Source organism: Mirounga angustirostris, unplaced genomic scaffold (assembly GCF_029215605.1).
Source record: "Mirounga angustirostris isolate CCGP_5_RB_7025 unplaced genomic scaffold, mMirAng1.0.hap1 SCAF_7, whole genome shotgun sequence".
Lineage (NCBI taxonomy): Eukaryota > Metazoa > Chordata > Mammalia > Carnivora > Phocidae > Mirounga > Mirounga angustirostris.
In genome coordinates, this window is record NW_026991715.1 from 142,232,095 (window position 1) to 142,255,424 (window position 23,330).

A 23,330-nucleotide genomic window follows, 5' to 3' on the forward strand; every position below is an offset into this window, starting at 1 on the left:
AAGAAGGGCAAAGGTCTATATTTGCGTGGCTTGTGGCACTTTCCTCCTGCTTTTTGGAAAAGGGGTCCCACCATTTTCATTTTAGACTGAACTCTGCAACTCAAATCTGTTTCAGTGGCAAAGAGAATGTATTGGTTTGAGAGACTTAAGAGTCTAAAGTAGATATCCTTTGGAGGATACCTCAGAAAGGACTCTCAGGATTTTAGCGGGGTCTTGGCAGGTTGTTCATGTTCATTGTGAGGCATGCACGGTCAGGATTGGGTCTTCACTGATATGTTTCAAGATTCAGTCTCCAGGAGAGCAGTGAAGCTACCATGTGGTCCTTTCCAGCTTTCTGAATGAACATCTCATCTTCCAGAGATTCCTTGAGCTCTGTTCACTGTCTGGGGTGGGGGAATCTTCAGCCTTCAAATATTCTGGGCAAGGCTGGCTCATGCAACTTTGGAATGGAAGAGCCTGAGCTGTATGGAGTTCTGAGGGGAAGGTGACTTCCTGTCTCGTTTTCCTCACTGTGCTGGAATTCCCATCAGCCTCCAGAATGGGGCTTCAGAAGGGAGGTGCCCATTACATCACACCAGGCTGATACCTGGAGTCCCATCCCACATTGACTGAAGACCATACTCAAAGAAAAATTTCAGTTAATGCGAAGTTCATTCCAAAATCCCCAGAGAACAATAAAAATAGGCATGATAGGGGCCAATTCCGATGGGACAATAATGCTAAACAACTGATGAACTGGAAATTAAGAGGCAAAAGGAGTTTCTGAATAGTCCTTTTAGTAATAATATACATAGGAAGGGGAAATCCACTCTTAGGGAAGGGTTCACTCTGATTTTCATAAATAATTCATAACTTTTGGCAATGGTTTCAAGGCAATTTGGGAAGGAACAGAAAATAGTAAGTCCAGAGAACAAAAATTACAACTGCTTTATATGAAAGAGATAGACATAGGACTTCATAGTTTGGGTTACAGAATTTGCTTTGGGATCTAGACTGTCTATTGATATCATTGCAGAAAATAATTCCAGAGGAAAAATCTATTCTTATTTGATCCCAGAGCACCTTTTTACTTGATAGCAAAACATACTATTGCAGAGAATCTGTGGTGTGTTACTTACATCATGTTCTCCTTTGTTAAAGCTAATACATGCTGTGCTAGGTCCTGTGTTAAATGCTCTCGCACACTCAATCCTAGGTAATCTCTACGTCTCTAGGAGATGCATTACATCACTCTTCCCATTTCACAGAAATTGGGACTCAGAGACATTACATATCTTGCACAATATCTCAGGGAAAACTAGCAAGTCCAGGACTCATCCAGGTGCGTCTGACTGCCCATGGTGTGAATTTTGTATTACACAATTTGTCACAAGCCAGAGAGGTCTGGGATGCTCACAGCTTCTAGAGAAAAACTTTATTTTATTTTTTTAAGATTTTTTAAAGTAATCTCTACGCCCAACATGGGACTCAGACTCACAACCCCAAGATCAAGAGTCACATGCACTACCATCCAATCCAGCCAGGCGCCCCTACAGAAAAACTTTAAAGGAAGGGAAGGAAGCTAGATACTGCAGACCAACCCTACCTGTATGCTGCCAGTTTCTTAATTTATATGCCCTTTTCCTCAGTTCATAAATGGAGAAAATATTACTATTCTTACTTTTTCTTGACTTTGACTTCCCAAAACACAACATCCTTGTGAGTTCAAATTAAAAATGTGTTTGATCATACTCAGAACAGCATGAGGGGGAAAAAGTTTAAAAATTATTTTATTTCAAGAAATTTGTTCTGGAAGAATGGGGTTTTGTTTTTAAAGATTTCTATTTATTCATTTGAAAGAGCCAGCACAAGCAGTGGGGGGGGGGGGTGGAGGGGCAGAGGGAGAAACAGACTCCCTGCAAAGCAGGGAGCCCAAAGTTGGGCTCGATCCCAGGACCCCTGGGATCATGACCCGAGCCAAAGGCAGATGCCCAACCGACTGAGTCACCCAAGTGCCCCTGGAAGAATGGTTTTAATAAAAATCCAAACTATCCATATTGAGTATAAAATTTTGCCATGTGTGTGCGTGTGTGTGTGCACTCATCAATGTATCATATACCTAGCATGTCACATTAAGAGAAACCCTGGACATTCTATAAATGTCAACAGTATGTGTGAAAGACTCATCCACATTCCTGAGGATAGTTATATTGTATTCATTCTCATTGCTGTACATTATCCAATGGAACAGTTCACTGGATCACAGATTAGCCGTGGCTCCATATCAAGGATCTACTACGTATACAAGTTTTACACTATTGTTCACATAGTCTTTTCCAGGTTTCTTCCGATTAATGGATGATTTCTAGAAAGCACTAGTAATGCTTTCGTTCCTGTCCTAATTGAAAACCTTAACTAAAAATGCCACGAAAACCTGCAAAAACAAGAGGAATTTGTCTTCACAGGGGCACTTGGACCATTTGCCACCCTTCCCAGCATAAAATTAAAAAACAAAAACAAAAACAACAAGTTTGAACACTAGAGGGCAACATTGTTCCTCGTATATACTCAAAAGAAAAATTAAGGATGCATAAAATTCCTCAATATTTTTTCTTCCCTTTAAGACTCTCTTTGATACATACAATTTGATGAATTTGGAGATATGTATATACCCATGAAACCATCACCATAATCGAGGTAACAGACATATCCATCATTTCCAAAAGATTCCTCCTGCCTTTCCCTGCTTTTTTTGTGGTAAGAATGCTTAATCTGAGGTCTACCCTCTTCACAGTTTCAAGTATATAACACGGTATTGCCAACTATAGGCTCTATGTTGTACAGCACATCTTAGAATTTGCTCATCTTGTGTAACTGAAACTCTAATACCTGTTGAAAAACATCTCCCCATTCTCCCACATACCAGCCTCTGGCAACCACCATTTTACTGTTTCCATGAACTGACTATTTTAGATACCTCATATAACTGGAATCAAGCAGTGTTTGTCCTTCTGTGATTGGCTTATTTCACTTACCATAATGTCCTCCAGGTACATCCATGTTGTCCCAACTGACAAAATTTCCTTTTGTTTTTTTAAGGGTGGATATATAATATTACATTCTATGTACATACCACATTTTCTTTATCCATCCATCCTTTGAGGGACACTTAGGTTGTTTCCATGTCTTGGCTATTGTGAATAATGCTGCAATGAACATGGGAATGAAGCTGTCACTTTGAGATACTGATTTCAGTTCTTAGGGGCATGTCCCCAGAAGTGGGATGGCTAGATCATACGGTGATTCTATTTTTAATTTTTTGAGGAAGCTCTGTACCGTTTTCATAACTGCTTTTTCCAGACACTATGGATGATCTGCCCATGTCCCTGGCATTGACCAAAGCCTCTACTTGTCTACTACTTCCCTTATCCCCTCATCTATTTAAGGATATTGTAATGTTTTTCTCTCACCAGCTGTATCAATGTCTTCCTCTTTTCCGTGTCATTTGCAACATCAGGAGCTAGAGGGGAAGATGGGGTGCATAAAGATAGTTTAAGTAAGTTCTTTATTGAAATATAATATATAGAGAGAGAAAAGCACACAAATCATAAGTACGTGGTTTAATGGTTTTTCACAGAGTGAACACACTGAGCTCTGAATTCAAGAGAAAGAACAGAACCTGCCTATCCGAAGTCCCCCTTGTGCCCCCTTCAAGTCACTACCCACCAATGTCAACCACCGTTTTGACTTTTCACTTTTCCCCCCATTCTATATAGATAGGAAAGTACAACAAGCCTTTTTTGTGTCTGGCTTCTTTTGGTCAACAGTATGTGTGAAAGACTCATCCACATTCCTGTGGATAGTTATAGTGTATTCGTTCTCATTGCTGTACATTATTCCATTGTACATATTCACCAGAATTTGTTTACCCTTTCCACCTGCAACAGACGTGTGAGTTGTTTCCAGTCTAAAATATTATAAGCAGTGTTGTTATGAACAACCTTGCATGTGCCTTTTGTGTCTTGTGTATTTCAGTGGGTATATGAGTGTATGGAATATACATATATGTGATAGATACTAGGTGGATAAAATATCAGCATGCTTGTCTGCAAAAGCAAAGGTCTAGATTGTATGAGGGGGGATGTATGGAACATAGCGTATAAGCTTCATGGATTTAAAGACCATTAATATGTTTCATCTCTCAAATGCATTTATGTATTAATCTGCAGCCTGGACCTTCTCCAAAAACTCTAGACCCTCGCCCCCATGGCCAACTCAACTTTTCCACTTCACCGTCTAATAAGTATCTCAGATTAACCTATCCAAAGCCACACTTAGTCCCTTGTCCAAATTTGTTCTTCCTCAGTCTATGTCATTTCATGGAATAGCAATTCCATAATTCAGATCATGCTAGTCAGAGATCTCTCATCTTCCACTCCTCTCTTTCTCTCACACTCTGTTTCCAGCTGTTCAGCTTTTTCTTTCAACATCCAGAATTTGACTACTTCTCAACAGCCCCCAGCTAATTAGTCTGAACTAATTAGTCTGTCCACCATTCTGATCCAAGCCCCCATCATCTCTCTACTCTGTCTTGCAATAGCCTTTGACCTTTGACTTCTGTCCCTGATTCTGTCCTTGCCCCTTTGCATTCTGCTCTTCCCATAGGAATCAGAGCAGAGTCACAAGCCTACAAAACATAATGAAGTCAGTGATATTGTGCTACGTATTAAGCAATGTATATTTGGTCTCTCTCCCAGTCCCTGGCACAGAGTTCCTAAAACCTTTGTAATTTGCTAGGTTATGAGGGTGATAAAGGTGTCTTTTGTTATATTTTTTTTTATAATTTTTTTTAAGATTTTATTTATTTATTTGACAGAGAGAGACACAGCAAGAGAGGCAACACAAGCAGGGGAGTGGGAGAGGGAGAAGCAGGCTTCCCGCGGAGCAGGGAGCCCGATGCGGGGCTCGATCCCAGGACCCTGGGATCACGACCTGAGCCAAAGGCAGACGACCTGAGCCAAAGGCAGACGCTGAACGAATGAGCCACCCAGGCGCCCCTGTCTTTTGTTATATTAATATGGTGACTTTGCGGAAGCTCCTAAGTAACCTAAGGATGGGGTCTGGTTGGCAGAGGACCCAACCATGAGATTAGAGGGTTGGAGATTCTGCTCTCACCCTTGACCTGCTGGTGGGCTATGGGGGAAGAAGAGCTGTAGATTGAGTTCAGCTGCCAAAGGCCAGTGATTTGATCAATCATGCCTGTGTCATGAAGCCCCCATGAAAACCCCAAAGGGAACTTCAGAGAACTTCCATGTTGGGGAACATGTATAGACATGCCCAGAGGGGGCATGGGGAAACTCCTTCCAGCATCCCTTACTCCGTGTACCGCTTCATCTGGCTGTTCATCTGTATCCTTTATAATACCCTTCTCATAAACTGCTAAGTGTAAGTAAATGTTTCTCTGAGCTCTGTGAGCCACTCTGACAAATTAGTCAAAGCTGAGGAGGGGGTCATGTGAATGTCTGATCCACAGCTGGTCCGTCGGTAGCATGGGTGATGAGCTGGACTTGTGGTTGGCTTCTGAAGGGGCTGGTAGCTGAGGGGGGGCAGTCTTGTGGGACTGAACCCTTAACCTGTGGGATCTGGCACCATCTCCAGGCCAGAACTAATTGTTCGGTGCACAGAAAAAAAACACACAATTGGAAGTTCACTCTGCTAAGAACCATCTAGTGTCTTCCAAGCTCACGCCAAATAAAAGCCAAAATCTTTACACATGACATCTAGGCCCCAACATAATTTTCTCTCCATCACTTATTTGTCCTTGCTCCTGACCATTCTCCCCTCTGACCACTCTGCTTCCTCACTCTGTTCTTCTAACAGTCCTGCTCCAGTAGGCTATTTGCATTTATTGTTCCAATGCCTTAAAATATTCTTTCCCCCAAATATCGGCATGACTTGCTCCTTCAATTCCTTCAACTCTTTATTAAAATGTCTTTTTGAAAGGCTTTCCTTTGCCACTCTGAAAAATTGCATCAATGATCCATATACCCCCTCTATATTTTATGGGTTCGTTTTTTTTTTTAACTTACCTTGTTGGGGTTTTTTTGGGTTTTTTTTAAGATTTTATTTATTTGACAGAGAGAGACACAGCGAGAGAGGGAACACAAGCAGGAGGAGTGGGAGAGGGAGAAGCAGGCTTCCCGTGGAGCAGGGAGCCCGATGCGGGGCCTTTGTAATTCGCTAGGCTATGTAATTTGCTCGATCCCAGGACCCCGGGACCATGACCTGAGCCAAAGGCAGACGCTTAACGACTGAGCCACCCAGGCGCCCCTTGTTGGGGTTTTTTCATGAACTACTTTTTTTAGTAGAAAGTATGTTCCACACATGCCGGTAAGTTTGTCCGCTCTGTTCACTTCATGCTAAACTAAAAAAGTTTACCCTTGTACAAAACTAGGGATTAAGAAAGGAACTGCCCTATAGGAAGAAGACTCATTTTTGGAAAAATATTCCTATTTTCCAATGGCAGGAGGAAATAATGTATTATATTCTGTATATTCCACCCTAAACTCAACATGTCCAAAACCAGGCTCATTATCTTTTCTGTCTTCTGGGCTTTCTGATTTGGTTGGTAGTAAGCACTAGCAGATACCAAGATAGGAACCTGGAAGGCATTCCACCATCATCATGCTTACCTGCTTCATTTTAAATGTGTGTTTAGGTTGTTTCCCATCCTCACCTGACTCTAGCTCAGTCTGAGCAGGAACCTGATTTGTCTTATCCACTCTTGTACACTCAATGTCTGGTAGGCCATACCTGTCATGTGGTAAGAGTTTCATAAATCTTGGCTAGGTAAATGTCACTGAGTACATTCTAGACTCTTCCTTTTCTCTCATTTCCACTTTCCAAGAGTCTTCAAGCCCCTGGTTCAAGCTGCTGGACCTCCATTCAAATCTCAGCTCCCCTAACTAACAGACCATGATGCCTGGACCACCCAGCTCTGTCTCTCTAAGTATCTTCCACATCGGATCATCTGTGACATATCCAGACTAGCAATCCCACTCTAGGGTCTTGTGGGGAAGAATAAATGAAATATAATTTACTTAGTGTGGTGCCTACACATGGTAGATATTAGCTAAGAGAGATAGATACCTGTTTTTTTTGGGTTTTTTTGTTTTTTTTTAAGAAAACAATTACATGGGGCAGCTGGGTGGCTCAGTCAGTTAAGCATCTGCCTTCAGCTCAGGCCATGATCCCAGAGTCCTGGGATCGAGTCCTGCATCGGGCTCCCTGCTCAGCGGGGAGCCTGCTTCTCCCTCTCCCTCTGCTGTTCCCCCTGCTTGTGCTATCTCTCTGTGTGTCAAATAAATAAATAAAATCTTTAAAGAAAAAAGAAAAAAGAAAACAATTACATTACTATATGTATAAGTGGTACATAATATGCAATATTATACATATAAGTACATTATGCATTATCATGCATATATGCATTATACATCATGCATATAACTACTACATGATTACTATAATTACAATAAATATTTATCAGGCAGCATTTGTCCATGCATAAACAAACCCTTTTTTTATTAATTTTTATTTTAATTCTAGTATAGTTAACATACAGCGTTATATTAGTTTCAGGTGTACAATACAGTGATTCAAAAATTCTATACATTACTCAGTGCTCATCATGATAAGTGTAGTCTTTAATCCCTATCACCTATTTCACCCATCCTCCCACTCACCTCCCCTCTGATAACCATCAGTTTGTTCTCTATAGTAGAGTCTATTTCTTGGTTTCTCTCTCTCTCTTTTTTCCTTTGTTCATTAGTTTTGTTTCTTAAATTCTACATATGAGTGAAATCATACGGTATTTCTCTTTTACTGACTGACTTATTTTGTTTAGCATTATACTCTAACTCTATCCATGTTGTTGCAAATGGCAAGATTCCATTCTTTTTGATGACTGAATACTATTCTGTTGTATATACATACCACTTCTTCATCCATTCATCTATCAACAGACCCTTGGGCTGCTTCCATATCTTGGCTATTGTAAAAGTGCTGCTATAAACATAGAGGTGCATGTATCCCTTTAAATCAGTGTTTTTACATTCTTGGGGTAAATACCCAGAAGTGCAATTGCTAGACCATAGGGTAGTTCTATTTTTAACTTTCTGAGGAATCTCCATATTGTTTCCCACAGTGGCTGCCCCAGTTCGTATTCCCAAAAACAGTGCACGAGGGTTCCTGTTCTCCACATCCTTGCCAACACTTGCTGTCTCTTGTGTTTAGATTTTAGCCATTCTGATAGGTGTGAGGTGATATCTCTTTGTGGTTTTGATCTGCATTTCTCTGATGATAAGTGATCTTTTCATGTGTCTGTTGGCCAGATAGATAGATACCTTTTACTGCTATTGCCCGTGCACCTTTTCTGTAAGGAAATCTCACATTCTGAATACAAGATTTGTATCATATATAAAGCATGCTGACTTAGGTAATATTTTGTCCTACTTTTCACTGGTTGATTGGGAAAAAGAACACAACCTAAAAAAATAAAGTTTGTAAAAAGTAAGCTATCATTTGAGAACAGAAATTAACTTATTCTTTATTGTCACCACAGTAACACGGGAATGACTTTTAAAATTTTTTGTTTCTACACAAAAGATACCTTTTTATGAACAAGTAGTTTGGTTTCAGTTATTCAGATTCATTGACCCCCTCTGTAAATATTACAGAGTTCTGGAGAGTAAATATAGACAGAGGGGCAGAGAGTTACAAAGGTTGATGTTTTGGGGATTGGAGGCCATGGGAACTGAATCACCTCAGATAAAGCTGAGCAGACTTCACCCATCTATGTAGATGATGGGATCTCTTCTTTGTGTGGAACGGGCATTTCCTCACAGTTACATAATATCACCTATTTCTGTATAACTTGGGGGAGAAACAGTTTAAAGTAAGAGTACTCTCCTCTCAGTAAAGGTTAGTATTTTAAGAATCAAAATAATTTTAATGCGCCTTTATAATGTAAACCAGCCACCTTTTCTAGCTAATTTGAGCTTTCCTTAGGAAAAAAATTACACATCACATTTTCTTTGCTCAAGACATCAAATCATCTTTGTTGCTCTTTTATTTTAACTTCGATTTCCTTTCTAAAGTTCTCTCCATGGTGTTTCAGGATTCTGCCCCTTCTGCTCCTCATCAAACCACCTTTGATTATGAGGTCACGTGCCTGCCTCTCACCCAGAATCCCCTAACCCACCTGCTGATACGCCTGATCGCTCTGAACATTCTATCCTCCACTCTGAGACTTCTAAAATGTTTCTTCCACAGAACACCAAAGGCCTGGGCCTTGAATCAAGACAGCTTTTCCCCTAGAATTATACTGAACCAGAATAATTCTTGACCACCTTTGCTAAATGATTTTCTATGTTCTCTCCTCTTCGAAGGTGATTTAGGGACTGATGTGTTAAAGTAGTATTTTCTCTTAATGGTAAGGAAAGAAAAGTCCTTGAAGAAGACAGGCGTTGACTGTTGAGAAATTACTTTGGGCTTCACTCCATCCCTCCCTCCCTGCCTACCCACATCACTGCAGCGGTCAACTACAAGAATCCAACAGGGCCAAAACACACTGACTAAATGGAACTACAGTGCTTCCTGACATGCTGAACACTCAGCCTTCAGATGACGCAAGATGGTGGTACGAGTTAGTCATGTGCAAACAAGAGTGGCCCATGACTAGCTTTATTTGCTTGGGTTCCAAGTGTCACCACCTACACTGTACCAAGCCTATGATAGCGATGATAATCCTCGTTCCTTTATTCATTGATACAGCGATCACTAGGTCCAGCAGGAATGAGAATGAACAAAACAGTATCCGTGGTCATCAATAACTCATCATCTAACAGACAAGAGGACAATTCCAAAACAACATAGAAACCCCGTGATAAGTATGCAGCATACAAGGAGGGACTTCAAACCCAGAGGGTGGGGGAGGAGGTACCAGCGAAGACCTCCCGGGAAAGGCAATGTCAGAACTGAATCTTCTACTCGAAATCTCAGAGATCAAAATATTTTTGCACACATAGAAAAATCCTTGTGTTTCATTCAAGCAGATTACCTCTCAAGCCAACTTGCTCCACAAACACTCTCAATTCCCGTTGGAAAATGGGCTCCAGAGCTGTGATTTCTTTACGGAATTAAATTTTATCCATTTTCTTTTACTTCTTCTTCTCCTGGGATGAGACCATAAATCCTGTTCACAAAATAGGTATTTCTCGACTTTTAAAACTTTGGTTCGGAAAACATCCATTTCCTGCTCCATTAAATAAGGTTCTGGCAGATTCTGGTTCTCACCCTTCTGCCAAAGCCATTACACACGTGGGCTGTGGTGTTTGGACAGATTTTAAATAGGAGTGTTGAATCCCAACGGGTGTGTCCTGATGCGATAATTGCTTTTGGGACAGGTTATTGTGCACGGTTTCCAGTTCAGGGCGTTCAGCTTAAAATACATTTTGCCTATCGTGCAAATCATTTGGAAAAAAATCCTTGGTGAACTGCCTATAAAATTCCTAGCACAGGCTAAGTCATATCCTCAAGTATTTCATTTTTCCATTGGACCCAACTTTAGAGACTTTAATTAAAGGCAAATTTTATTACTTTCATTCTAAGGGTGGAGACTGGGAGACGTTAGCATAAAATGAGTCATGCAGAGTTGCAGAAAGGGTCAGATGCAGAATCTTCTGATAGAGGCTAGTTGGGGCTGTCTAGTCATTCAGTGTGACTACTGCTTACATTTCCTTTCAGTAATATCTTTTTCCATGTTTGTGATATAATGCAAGAAATCTGTAGAAGTGGATGCAGAAAAGAAAATGCAAACCATTGAGATGGATGTCAGGATCGTCCTGTCACCAGCTTTATTTAATCAGTGCATTTTACACGAAAACACGTCTCTAATTTTTTATCCTTCTGAGCACACAGCTAAGCTGTCCTTCAAGATAGTGTCTTGGGGGTCGTACTCCAAGCCTACCCCTGGTCTCTATAAGTATATTCTAGGGTCATATTGATACTAATCAGCTGCTTTTGTGCAAATATGTTGCTCTATTAACTTATTTTTAAGGTACCGTCTATATGAGTGACTGTTCATTAAGAAATATGCTATCAACTGGAGCCAAGAGTCAGGTGGGACTATCCTCTGACTGTTGAGTGTTGAGAATGTTTTTCTTGGCAAATGTTCACTGCTGAAGACAATTAATTAAAAATACGTTAGTAGGCCAATATCTTTGTGGGAGGGTTGCACAATGATCAAGTGTAATCCTTGATAATCCTGGTCCTTGCTATGGTCCTGCAGTAGGTACGTTCCCCAAGGCAAGGAAACTCTCTCCCCAGGTGATAAAAGTATGGTTGCCTCCAGCAGGAAGCCCTCCTCTTCTTAGCAGCTGTTTCATTGACTCACCATGTGGGTGCAGGTGCCTGGGCCGCAGCAAGCTGCAGCATTCTAGCCTTGGAAGAGGCCCAGCTGTGAGTGGTGGGGAAACTAATAAATCCACATTCCAGCTCTCCTTTCCACAGTTATTGATCGGGCAACTCCTGAATGCCAGGTTCTGTGCCACACCCCAGGAAGAGGCAAGTGACCACAATGGACACAACCTCATGGAGCTTACAGTCTAGTGGGAGAGACAATCAACAAATGTGGGAACGTATGGAGGACTATGAGAACGTGTAAGGAAGAATCCAAACTGGATGGGAAAATTAGGAAATTAGGCACCTACAATCTAAGAACTGGCTTTCAAACTTGGCTACATATTGAAATCACCTGGGGAGCTGTAAAAAAAAAATACTTTTTCCTGGGTTTCAGCCCCAGAGATTCTGATTGGACTGGTATGGGATGAAGCCTGGGAATCAAGATTCTTTAAAGCTCCCTAGGTAATTCTAATGCACAGCAAAACTTGGGAACACGAGTCTAAGGGTAAGTGAGAGTGAATCCAGTGAAGGTTGTCCTAGCAGAGGGAAGAGCGTGGACAGAGACCCAGAGGTCTGGGGAGCTTAGTGCGTGCTGGAGCCAAAGCGTCCGGAGTGTCAGGAGGAGGTTGGGAGGGATCAGAGATGAAGCTGAGGATGAGTATGGAGAAGTAAGCTGCATCTAGACCACACATGGCCCTGGTAAGTCAAGTTGCAGATTCTGCACTTTTTAGTAAGAGCAATGGGAAGACACTGGATGGCTCTAGACAAGGAAGGGACATTATCAGACCTGTGTTTATAAAAGCCATCTCTGATTGCTGGGCAGACAGTGTATTAGAGGTGGTATGACATGACGATATTAACATAAGTCAAAGAGCACGATGAACAGGAACAGGAACAGGGTCATGCCGAGCAAAGCAGAAAGGAGTCAGGCTCTCCCAGCTGATCCCGACAGTGGGAAGAATCAGATTTTCTTTCAAATAAGCCACATGGAGGCCAACTCCCTCCCATTACACTGACCTCCTGTCTTCTATCATCTAGATCTAAATTCTGACTTCACCCATCCCCTTCTTCCATCTCCTAAGACTGTGCTGAACAAGCAGACAGGAGGGCATGAACAGAGAGGAAAGAGCTCCAAGGGAAGAGACTTCTCTGCTTTCCCATGGCAATCGTCTGCAGTGTCCCAAGAATAGAACATGAAAGCCGAGTACCTTCTGCAAGAGCTAGAGGGTATGCCCTGAGAGGGGAGAGGAGTTGTTCCCAAATCTTCATGACCCACAGCTGCCATACTGGCTGGAAGAGCCACTTGACCACTGTATGAACTTCTCTGGACTCCATGTGTGAACAAACTTGCCAACAGCAGCAACACCATGTGTTATGAATGAGCCACTCCTTCCTTCCACAATAAGGGACAAATTAGGAATGAAATTAGGCTACTTTCCATTCTATCCCAGATTTGCTATTGAACTCTAAAACAAAGCCTTCTTGTATGGTTCTTTTCCACCCACAAAATGAGTGTTTTGATACCCTGGGAGGGAGGTGGAGAACGCTAAACTCTGTATGAGTTCGGCATTCAAAGCAATTAAAGTAGAAATCTACAATGTCTTTTTTAAAAATTAAAATGGAGATCTAATAAAAGCCCTTCAACATCTTCCATGAGCCAGACTCTACACACACATCTCACCCAACACTGCCAACTCCCCCATGAGTAAGGCCTTCTTACCACCATTCCACAGAAGAAGAAGCTGATGTTGTGGGGGGCTACTGTAATTTGCCCAAGGACACAGGATTGGCTGGGTTGTAACTTGAACCCCATTCTAGTCTGACCCTGGAGCACACATTCTCAATCAGTATGTCCCACTGCTTCCCCAGCTGGATGCTTTCTCAACCTGAGAAAACTCCTGAGCTCCACCTACTCACAGTATTCTGTCACAAGTACGTCTGATGGCACCAACATGACAAGGTCTGAAAATTCAATGTTGGTGAGACGAGGAAATTTTTTGTCTTCTAAACCAGAGGTCGAATCCAGGCCAGTTACTTAAGCTCTCCAAGCCTGTTTTCTCCCCCGTTAAATGGGGATAATAAGAATAATATCTACCTCATAGAGTCTTGCAAAGACTGAATAAGATGATTATATAAAAAAGCATTTAGTACAGGGGCACCTGGGTGGCTCAGTCAGTTAAGTGTCCAACTCTTGATTTCCGCTCAGGTAGTGATCTCAGGGTTGGGAGATCAAGCCCCGCATTGGGCTCCACACTCAGTTCCGAATCTGCTTGAGATTCTCTCTCTCTCTTCCTCTGCCCCTCCTCCTGCGCTCTCTCTCTCTCTCTCTCAAAAAAAAAAAAAAGCATTTAGTCAAATTTATCATGCAGTTAGTGTTCAATAAACATTAGTGATTATTATTGCTATCATTACAATAGGTTTACACACTTCTTTATTTTTTACCCCACTTGTGTAGCGCCTTTCACTTTCAAGTGGCAAGTGACAACAAATTTAGATAAAAGACTATAAGTAGAGTTCATTGCTTGGCCTTAATTTGTTTGATGGAGATGGGGGGGCAGGCAGTGGGGGGCAGGGAACAGCTCTGCCCATCACCACTAGATGGTGCTAATATATTACAACCCACAAGCAATGCTTGTCATATAAATTTCACAATAAAAAATGTCTGAGGGCTGACAGGCGCCATGGTATTGTTTTCTAAATGCTGCCTATTATTCTACTTCTGACACAAGGGCTCAACAGTGCTGCTTACATTAGCCCATGCACCACCCTGAGAAAAAAGGCTGGGATTGTCTTCCTACTGCTTTATTTTAGACACAAGATAACTGAAATAGCTGTCTTTTCATATCATAATTAGGGTCACGCAGTCAACAGAAGACATTTACGTTTTTTCGCTAAATGTGAAGTGTAATGAGTTGTTGCTATAAAAGAGTGACTCCCTATAAACCGAGATGAGTGAAAGAAGCTTAAACAAAAGTCGTAGAGTTGTTTCCTCCATTAAGAAAAATCACATGCCCTCCCTCCCAGAATTAAAATGTCCTCACAAAATATAACTTAACAATCATTGTGGTGGATTTTCCCTGCCTGATTTCAAAAGTACATTCTTGCCTTTTCTCAAGTTTTTGCATCAAAAATACCCAGTTTCACCTGCAGATGGAAGCCACGAACTCAAGTTCAGGCTAGCCCCCATGAAAAGGTCATTCAAGGATCCCTGTTGGTTGCCACATGGCCTTGGTGATGAAAGACTGTTATCATTTCTCCCTGGGAACCACAGGTGGGAAGTTTTTGGCCTCCTCTGTCCCCATCAACAGAGGACTCAGCTTCCCGGAATTGCACGCCTTGCTTTCCCAAGTGAAAAATTCTCTCTTCACAACCATTATCAGCAGATTTCAAAGTATTCACATATCTCTCGCTCACACTTATTCCAAATGATGAGGCAAGGAGCTATTTACCAAAAGGAAAATATCATATTATTTTCTGTTCTCACAGCCAAAAATAATTTCAAAGGAGCTTTCCTTTATTTTCCGTGTGGGCAAATGAACAACCCTTGAGAGCTGTATCATTGGGGATTCCAGATACAAAGGAGAAAGGCTTGCCTGTGTGACCCTGGCATGAATCAGATACGTCCCATGACTTGAACACCTCTCATATATTATCTGCCAGCCCATAGACCATTTTGCATGTGTTCTCTCATGTTGGTCTCCATACCAGTACAGTTACAAGACAAGGCAGTCAATTGCTATCGCTCCCTGTCAATGCATAGGATCTGACTTGCCCACGATTGAAAGTTGGCTAATGGTACAGCTGGGACTCAAACCCAAGCGTTCCACATTGCTTTGCTTTTCACTATTGCACATCACATGCTGATTCTAATATCTCCTGCTTCAGTTGATATTTATCGATTGCCTTCAGCTCTTCATGGGTGTATGTGGTCTCTGTCCAACTAAATTTTAAATTTAAAGATAATGACTATGTCTAACAAACCTTATGTTCCATAAGGCCTTAAACATGAAATAAATAGGTTAGGTCTTTATTGTGTGAAGAATGAGAGTAATAAAGGTATTTTACTTATTACCCTTAAATCTAAATAAAATTGAATGCTTAGATTACCGTTTCGTAGCAGGGGAAAATACATCAGGATTGAAAAATAGACAATTTTTTCAAATTCATTTTAAATGGAAAAAGTATGACAATTCAAGGCAGACTCATTTCCTATTCTATATCCATTGTGGGTTTAGGTTATAATTTTGATGACAGCAAAGAGACTGGGGTGTTCTTCTGTTTTCCTTTGCTAAATGACATGATTTGGGTACAAGTAAAATTGTGTTTCTGTGGGTTCGCCTCCATATTTACTTTCTGCCTCACTCCCATTTTCCAGTGTTTCATAGTCTGGAGAGGAAGTGTGGTCTAGTGGTCAGAAAAACAGTTTAGGAGACTAGAGTCGTGGTTTCTATTCCAGTCTTGCTCCTTGACTCATCAAAAGATCTTAGGAGAGTCACTGAAGCATTATGAGCCTCAGTTTATCCACTTTTTTCCAACATCATAGAGATGTTGCTCAGAAAAAATCAGATCATCTAACAATGTGAAATAAGAAAATCTTTGGCTCTAAAAATAAGTTATACCATCTAAATACTAAGCTTCATGAAATTGGTAATAATGGCCAGAAGAAATGACAGAAGAAAAACAGGATTCTATAATTAATTTTATCAACTGAAAGGAGGCATCAAAGACTCCTCTAGTAAGTGTAGGTTTAGCTGGTTATGGGTTACCAACAGAGATAGTCTGGAAAATAATTTATGATGGGAAGAAAATCAAAGAACCAAGAATCTAGGGGAGAGGAGTGTCAGGAATCACAGGGTCTTACCCCAGGTCTCCAGAAGAAAAAAGTAACCGGCCAGAAGCACTCATATTTCATTTGGGGATCACATTCTTAGACATACCAATAAACCTCCTAGGAGTACCCATCTGATCAGGCTACAAATTCAAAATCTACTTGAGATCCTACTTTCTCTCCACACTTCATTTTCTCCCTGTTATCCTACTTCAAGAAGAAAAGATAACAGATGTTATACCTTGTTGAGCTAAAAGGGGAGAAAGGAGAACTCTGAAGAAAAAAAAATCAAAGCCACCCAATTGCCTACACATAGAGAATCATTTTTATTCCATCACATGTTTTGGCTGGTTTATTGACTCTGGTATTCTCAGCCACCAAGAGCCACCCAAGAAAACAGAACAGGGTTGTCTTCAGAACCTCACTGTTGGTTCAGCGATTGTTGTCATTGCATTAGGGATTGCTGTCACCTTCATAAAATAGAGCCTGATGTACCAATAGTTTACTATAATTCTGACACTATACTTAATATTAATAGTTATGATTATTATAAGAATAACAACTATTTATTAAGCATATACTAATTGCCAAACAGAATGCTAAGTGTATTCTATACATGACCTCAGTTAACTCTCCCCTAAATCCAATAAGATAAGAATTGGTATTTTCATTTTACAAATGAAGAAACTCAGACTCAGAAATAAAGTAACTTGCCTGAACCCACAGAGTAAGGAATAAAACCCAAAGCTGTCTGACTCCAAGGTCATGAGCTTGACCTACTTAGGTGGGCTGCTTTCCTCCAACAGGTCAAAAAGGAGCTTGCCCTAAGAGGTGTTAAGGGAGAAGCAAAGGGCTTGACACTCAATACATCTTATTTTCCCAGAAGTAGGGAAGCAAAGAGGACTGTTTCTAAGGCCTGTAGGGTTTTGCTGGGTTTCTTTTTCTGCTGGAGGCCACCAATTGGCCAAGCTGGTCTCCCTGCTTGAAGAGCAGATAGAAGGGTAGAGCCAACTCCTGTCTTCATGCCTGCTGGCTAAACACAACAAAGTGTTCCTGGGGGGGAAACAATGAAGAAAATAATGATCCAGGATATCAAGATTCTCAGGATCCCGATTGGTGAAAAAGAAGAGGAAGGGAGGATATTCAGAACAAGTGCCCCTGAGCCTTAGGTATAGGCCATCATCCCAAGACCATGAAGCAGGACCTGCTGAGGATTAACCACAACAACACATCCCTGCAGGAAAGAATCAGAGGAAATAGCACGTTGAATATAAGGAGTCACAGACCGAAAAGGAAAAAAACCCATCAGGGTGGATGGCACAGCCCAGCCATATGTGGATTTGACATAGGCAGGAACATGTGACTGGAAAAATCCCTAAGAGCTTGAAGAACTGTCAGGAAATTAAAGGGCCAGTAAGGTACAAATATTTTTATCTTTATTTCCAATTTAGGATACAAACTTTGATACAAACTATCCCATCAATAGGATAGAGAATATGAGAAGGAAAATTTGATTGGGTGTTCATATAATTTTAGAATCCAAGCTAGCACACTTTTGAAATTAAAAGGGGAGGGTGTTAATTATTAATACCCCAAGAACAACAGATAAACTAGGACTGTCACAGGCAAACTGGAACAAATGGTCACTCTAACCTTTGGGGAAATTTGTCAATACAAGAATAAAAGTTTTGTAGAGAAATCTGGGTAATGGTAAAATACATATATATATATATGTACATATGTGTAATATGTAAAGAGAGGAACAAAGAAGTTACTGTAATGAGGATATGCTGAAGAAATAGGTTAATCCTGGCACGGCTCATAAAATTGGCACATTGACAAGTTATGGAAGTGAGGAGAGATTTCAATTACTAGAAATGTTGGAAACTTCCATCTGAAAATCAGGTCATCTGATAAATGTCTGGATTTAACTTGCCTGGCTTACAAGTTCACTTCTCAGAAAGTAAAGGAAGTGGCAAAGCAACTGCTACTTTGGATGAAATTCTTCTTCTTTTTTTTTTTTTTTTTAAAGATTTTATTTATTTATTCATGAGAGACAGAGAGAGAGAGAGAGAGAGAGAGGCAGAGGGAGAAGGAGGCTCCGAAGGAGCAGGGAGCCCGATGTGGGACTCAATCCCAGGACCCTGGGATCATGACCTGAGCCGAAGGCAGACGCTTAACCATCTGAGCCACCCAGGCGCCCTGGATGAAATTCTTCTTAATAATGAGAAACTTCTAGGAGATATGAGATCCAACACATGTTCAGATTGTGTCCTGCTACCAATCCCAACAGTTTCCAAGGAAAGAGAGATGGGATCCCCTCAGACTGAGATGGTTCAAGAGGAAGAAAAGCCCATAGACATGAAAATCACACAACATAGTCACAACGAAGGACATAATACTAAAAAGACCTGTAAAAATAGAGCCAGAGATGCCAAAACCAAGGCAAGGTGAGGCTGGCAAAAAAGTATAAAACTCAAGGAGATTTGCTTTGGAGTCAGATGGAAGACATTATTGGACATGTCCACCCCTTATAACCCCTGTCACACTAAATGAACACAGTAAGTGGAAGAGTTGAATGATAATCTACATTATTCCTTTCATTTCTGTATTCTTCAAACCACGGCATGTTATTCATTTATTTCCACTGAAGAAATCTCACTCTGAAGCCTCTGTCTCATGCCTGTGCATGCACAGAACGTACTCCCAAGGAGAATTAAATTTGTAGTCAGTAGGGGTAAATTAGAGAAGACACATAAAGCAGCTGAAAATAGCAGTGGTATTTATGGGATTTGAGGTAAGCAGAAACAGGGTTTAATGTATGGAAATTCTACCGAGACAAGCAAAATTAAAGGAAATAATGTACAACAGATAAAGTGAGTATGGAATATTTAATTAGAAAATTTCCAGGAAGTGTGTTCCCTGATTTAGAAACTATCATGCATTACCACATTCTTAGGTACTTGGAGTCTTTTGTCTTCCTGTTGCTTCCCCATGCCATGCACATAGTAGTACTCAGTAAACATTTGTTCAAAAGGTGAAGTTAGGAATGATACTCTAGATCAACATCCATCAATATAGTACATCAATATCTATAGTCCAGTCCTCAAAGAACATACCACTTTATAGCAACCCAAGGAAGCTGAGAATAAGAATATACAGCTCTCATCAAGTCAATGATATCTTTTCAAAAATCAACTTACCTATCTATAAAATAAGGATCCAAATGTATTCTGTAAATATAAAATAATAAAGTAAAATATAAAATAGGCAAAGCATACAAATTTCTGAGAATAAATTGGATATCTCACTTGGAACAAAACCCAGGTCCTAACAATGGCCCCAAGAGATGGGATTGGGTCTCCCTCATGTCTCTGTCCACACCTCCTTCTACTCCTCCTCACTCTCTCCACTCCAGGCAAACCAATAAAAGGGTCTTTACTCTTGCTGTTGTCTCCTCCACCTGGAACACTGTCCCCCCAGTTATCTGCATAACTATTACTTCCTTTCTTCAGGTCTTTGCTCAGGTGCACCTTCTAAGTGATACCTTCCCTGGAAACCCCATTTATATTTGTAACATCATCCTAATTACTGCATTCTTCACCTTGGCCTGGGGTCCCCTAGAGCAGAGCCTCAAAAAGGCTTACATGCAGGGATGTATAGAAAGCAGAAGGGGAGGACCAGGTGAGTGAAAGAGGCAAGGGGTAGGGCCATCAAGGCTATGCAATCTTTTTTTATTATTATTTCTATTCCTTCCTTCCTTCCTTCCTTCCTTCCTTCCTTCCTTCCTTCCTTCCTTCCTTCCTTCCTTCCTTCCTACCTTCCTTCCTTCCTTCTTTCCCTCCTTCATTTATTTTAAGTAGGCTCCACACCCAGCATGGAGCCTAACATGGGGCTTGAACTCATGACTGTGAGATCAAGACCTGAACCAACATCAAGAGTCAGACACTTAATTGACTGAGCCACCCAGGTGCCCCAAGGATGTGCAATCTAGCTGAATGTCTCCATGAGATGATTGATTTTTCCAGCCACCTTCTAAGGAAACTTAGGAAATGTGTATCAGAACTATACCTGTAAGGAACAAAAACAAGAAGCATTTATTGGCCCCCTCTTATGCCCACAGAATGCCCCAGGCTCAGCATCAGAGAAACCCCCGAGCTCCATGCCCCTTTGTGCAAAAGCTAACCAGAGTCTTCTAGGATTGGTCTCGGCAGCTGGAGTTCTGGGGAGAGCTGTGGACACTTGAAGAAGTGCAGGAAAGGAGCCCCACCACCCTTCCTTACTCTGTTTCTCCACTGCTCTTCTAGAATCTAAAATTCTGTTTTATGTCTGTATTTATCCATCTCTCTTTGCTACTGTGTAAGCTCCACAAGGTCAGGAATTATTATGGGTTTAGTTTGCTGCTGTGTCCGCAGTCCCCAGAAGGCTGTCTAGCACAGACTGAGCACTCAGTATATGATTGATGAATGAGTGAGTGAGTGAATGAATGAATGCAGACATTCATTTTTGAAATATTGTGAAAAATTGCATCTTGATGGGATTTTATGAACAGAAACTCACAGAAAATGTTTATCACACATTATTGATTTTGAATTTATATGATAATTATTATCCTACTACCCTCAAAATTTATCCAGAAACAATTCTTCATTTTTTTATATGCCATAACCAAACACTGGCCATAATTACATCCAGAGAGTCAGGAGACAAAATCATCCAAAAAATCTTTCAATAGAGGGGTGCCTAGGTGGCTCAGTCGATTGAGCATTGGATTTTTATTTTGGCTCAGGTCATGATCTCAGGGTCATGAGATCACACCCCATGTCAGCCCTGCCCTGAGCATGGGGTTGACTTAGGATTCTCTCCCTCTGCCCCTCTCACTCACTCCCTCACTCTCTCTCTCTATAAAAAAAAAAAAAATCTTCCAAGAGAAACATTTTTAGCATTTTCATTTCTCTACCTTTCTATCCAACTTCATCCAACCATATGCCATTTGGAGATGGCCAAAGTCAGCCACAAAACCTATTTCCCTTTGTGCAACACTCATTGCTTCCAGCAAATATAGTGTTCAGCCTTAATTGGTTTAGCTTACATTTAAAATATATGTGTTAAATTTATATTTATATTTAAGCATTTTTATTTTTATATACACAGATGCAAATTTTATGTCTTATTTTCTCTTCTACTTTACAAATTAATATCTCTTGCTTCCCATTCTTATTCCCACACCAGGTCTTATTTCTGAAGCCGGTCCTCCACATGCAACATATTTAAAAGATGACCCAAAATATACTCAGTTAAATAATCCTATGGGTATTCACTAATTCAAGCACTGACCTCTTTGTGTTAATGCAAATAAAGATACTGGTGTCTCTGAGAAAATCCAAATTTGCCAGAGACAAATTATTCTAAATCAAAAAGATTTCTTTGTTAAGTAGCATAACCTACTGGTGTTTTGAATGACTGTAGACTGATAACTATTTAAGAGACTTCTGACTGGCTGCCTTCCCACCCTAATCACTTCTTTACGCTCTCATTAACACAAAGCCCTACTTTATGTGATTGAGTTTTCTAGACCCCACTAAGCATTATGGTAAGCTTTCACTATGTTTGTCTTAAGGTGAAATAGTCAGTCCTCATTATTCACAGATTCCACGTTTGCAAATTCACCTACTAGATAAAATTTACTTGTAACCCCAAAGTCAATAAACGGCAAGGTCCTTTTACAGTCATTCACAGACATCTGCAAAACAGCCAAAAATTTCAGTGACATAATGCACATGTTCCCAGCTAAGGTCTAATGAGGTGACACTCCACCTTCTCATTTCAGCTCTCACATTGCAAACAAGTATCCTTTGTAAAAGAGTGTCCTTTCCGAGGTTTATTTAGTGCCACATCTTTCACATTTTTGTTCTTATAGTTGGTGATTTTATTGTTTAAAGTGGCCCAAGTACAGTGCTGAAGTGCTGTCTGATGTTCCTCAGCACAAGAAGGTTGTGATGTGCCTTATGGAGAAAATACATGTGTTAGACCAGCTTTATCCAGGCATGAGGTAAAGTGCCATGAGTCCAATGTTAATGAATCAACAATATATATTAAATAAGCTGTCTTGAAACAGAAACCAGAAAACAAGGTTATGTATTGATATGTTGACCAAATGTTGTGACCAGAGGCTCGCAGGCAGCAAACCCTATATTTCCTCTAGGAACAATGGTTCAGTATTCACTAAGTTGGTGTTCAGTGACTTTATAGAACATCACTATCACAAATGATGAGAATCAACAGTACAAGATGTTCCACAAGCACCAAACAGGGATCTCCCCTGCTCCTGGGAACCATCAGTCCTGTGTCACATCCCCACAGCCCTCTCCTCTCCATGGGAAAGCTGCCCAGACTATGTTGGCAACCCTGAGGTCTGCTATGGGACTGGAGACATGCAGGTGAGCAAGAAATACAAGTATATTCTGGCCCCTGGAACTGCTCTCAACCAGTGATGTCTGGGGACATCTGACAGGCAACCCTCCGTTGGGGTGACTCTGAGGCATGTTCTTCACTGCTTCTCAGAGTTCCCTGGAGGGACTGGGCTCCAGTTGCTTATAGATAACTGAGTTGATAATGCAATGTTTAGCGGCTTCATTCCCTTTCTTCTCACTTAACTGCTACTATCTCCCAGATAAACTACTTGCATTCCGATTTTTGTCTCACAGTCTGCCACATAGGAACCCAAACCCAGATGCACCCTGATCCCAAAGCTGTCAAAAGCATCTCAGTGGAGGTGACATAACAGCAAAGTCACTACCACTACAATGACACCCCCCACCAAGTAAGGTATTTATATGACTTAGAAACATACCCAATGCCCACAACACAAAGGGCCATTACCGCAGGGTTCCAAAACCCCATTCTAGGGACTGTTCAGCAAGCCAATCCCTTTGTGACCCTCTGGAAATACTGGAGAATCTATGACAAGAGAGCTCCTGGCAGCACCTGGCACATGATATGTGCTCAAAATTGGTTGTTCATTGAATGAACATACAGTGGACTTTCAACATCAATGCAAAAC

The 23,330-nt window shown here is 41.0% G+C and overlaps 1 protein-coding gene across 1 annotated transcript in view; it reads right to left on the reverse strand.

Moving 5' to 3' along the window:
* LOC123834231 (zinc finger C2HC domain-containing protein 1A-like) overlaps nt 1-23,330 on the reverse strand; it is a 172,102-nt gene that overhangs the window by 60,343 nt on the left and 88,429 nt on the right. Inside the window, 2 exon segments of the mRNA XM_054504721.2 lie at nt 3,113-3,185; nt 3,450-3,499. The gene's annotated coding sequence lies outside the window, so the exon portion shown is untranslated.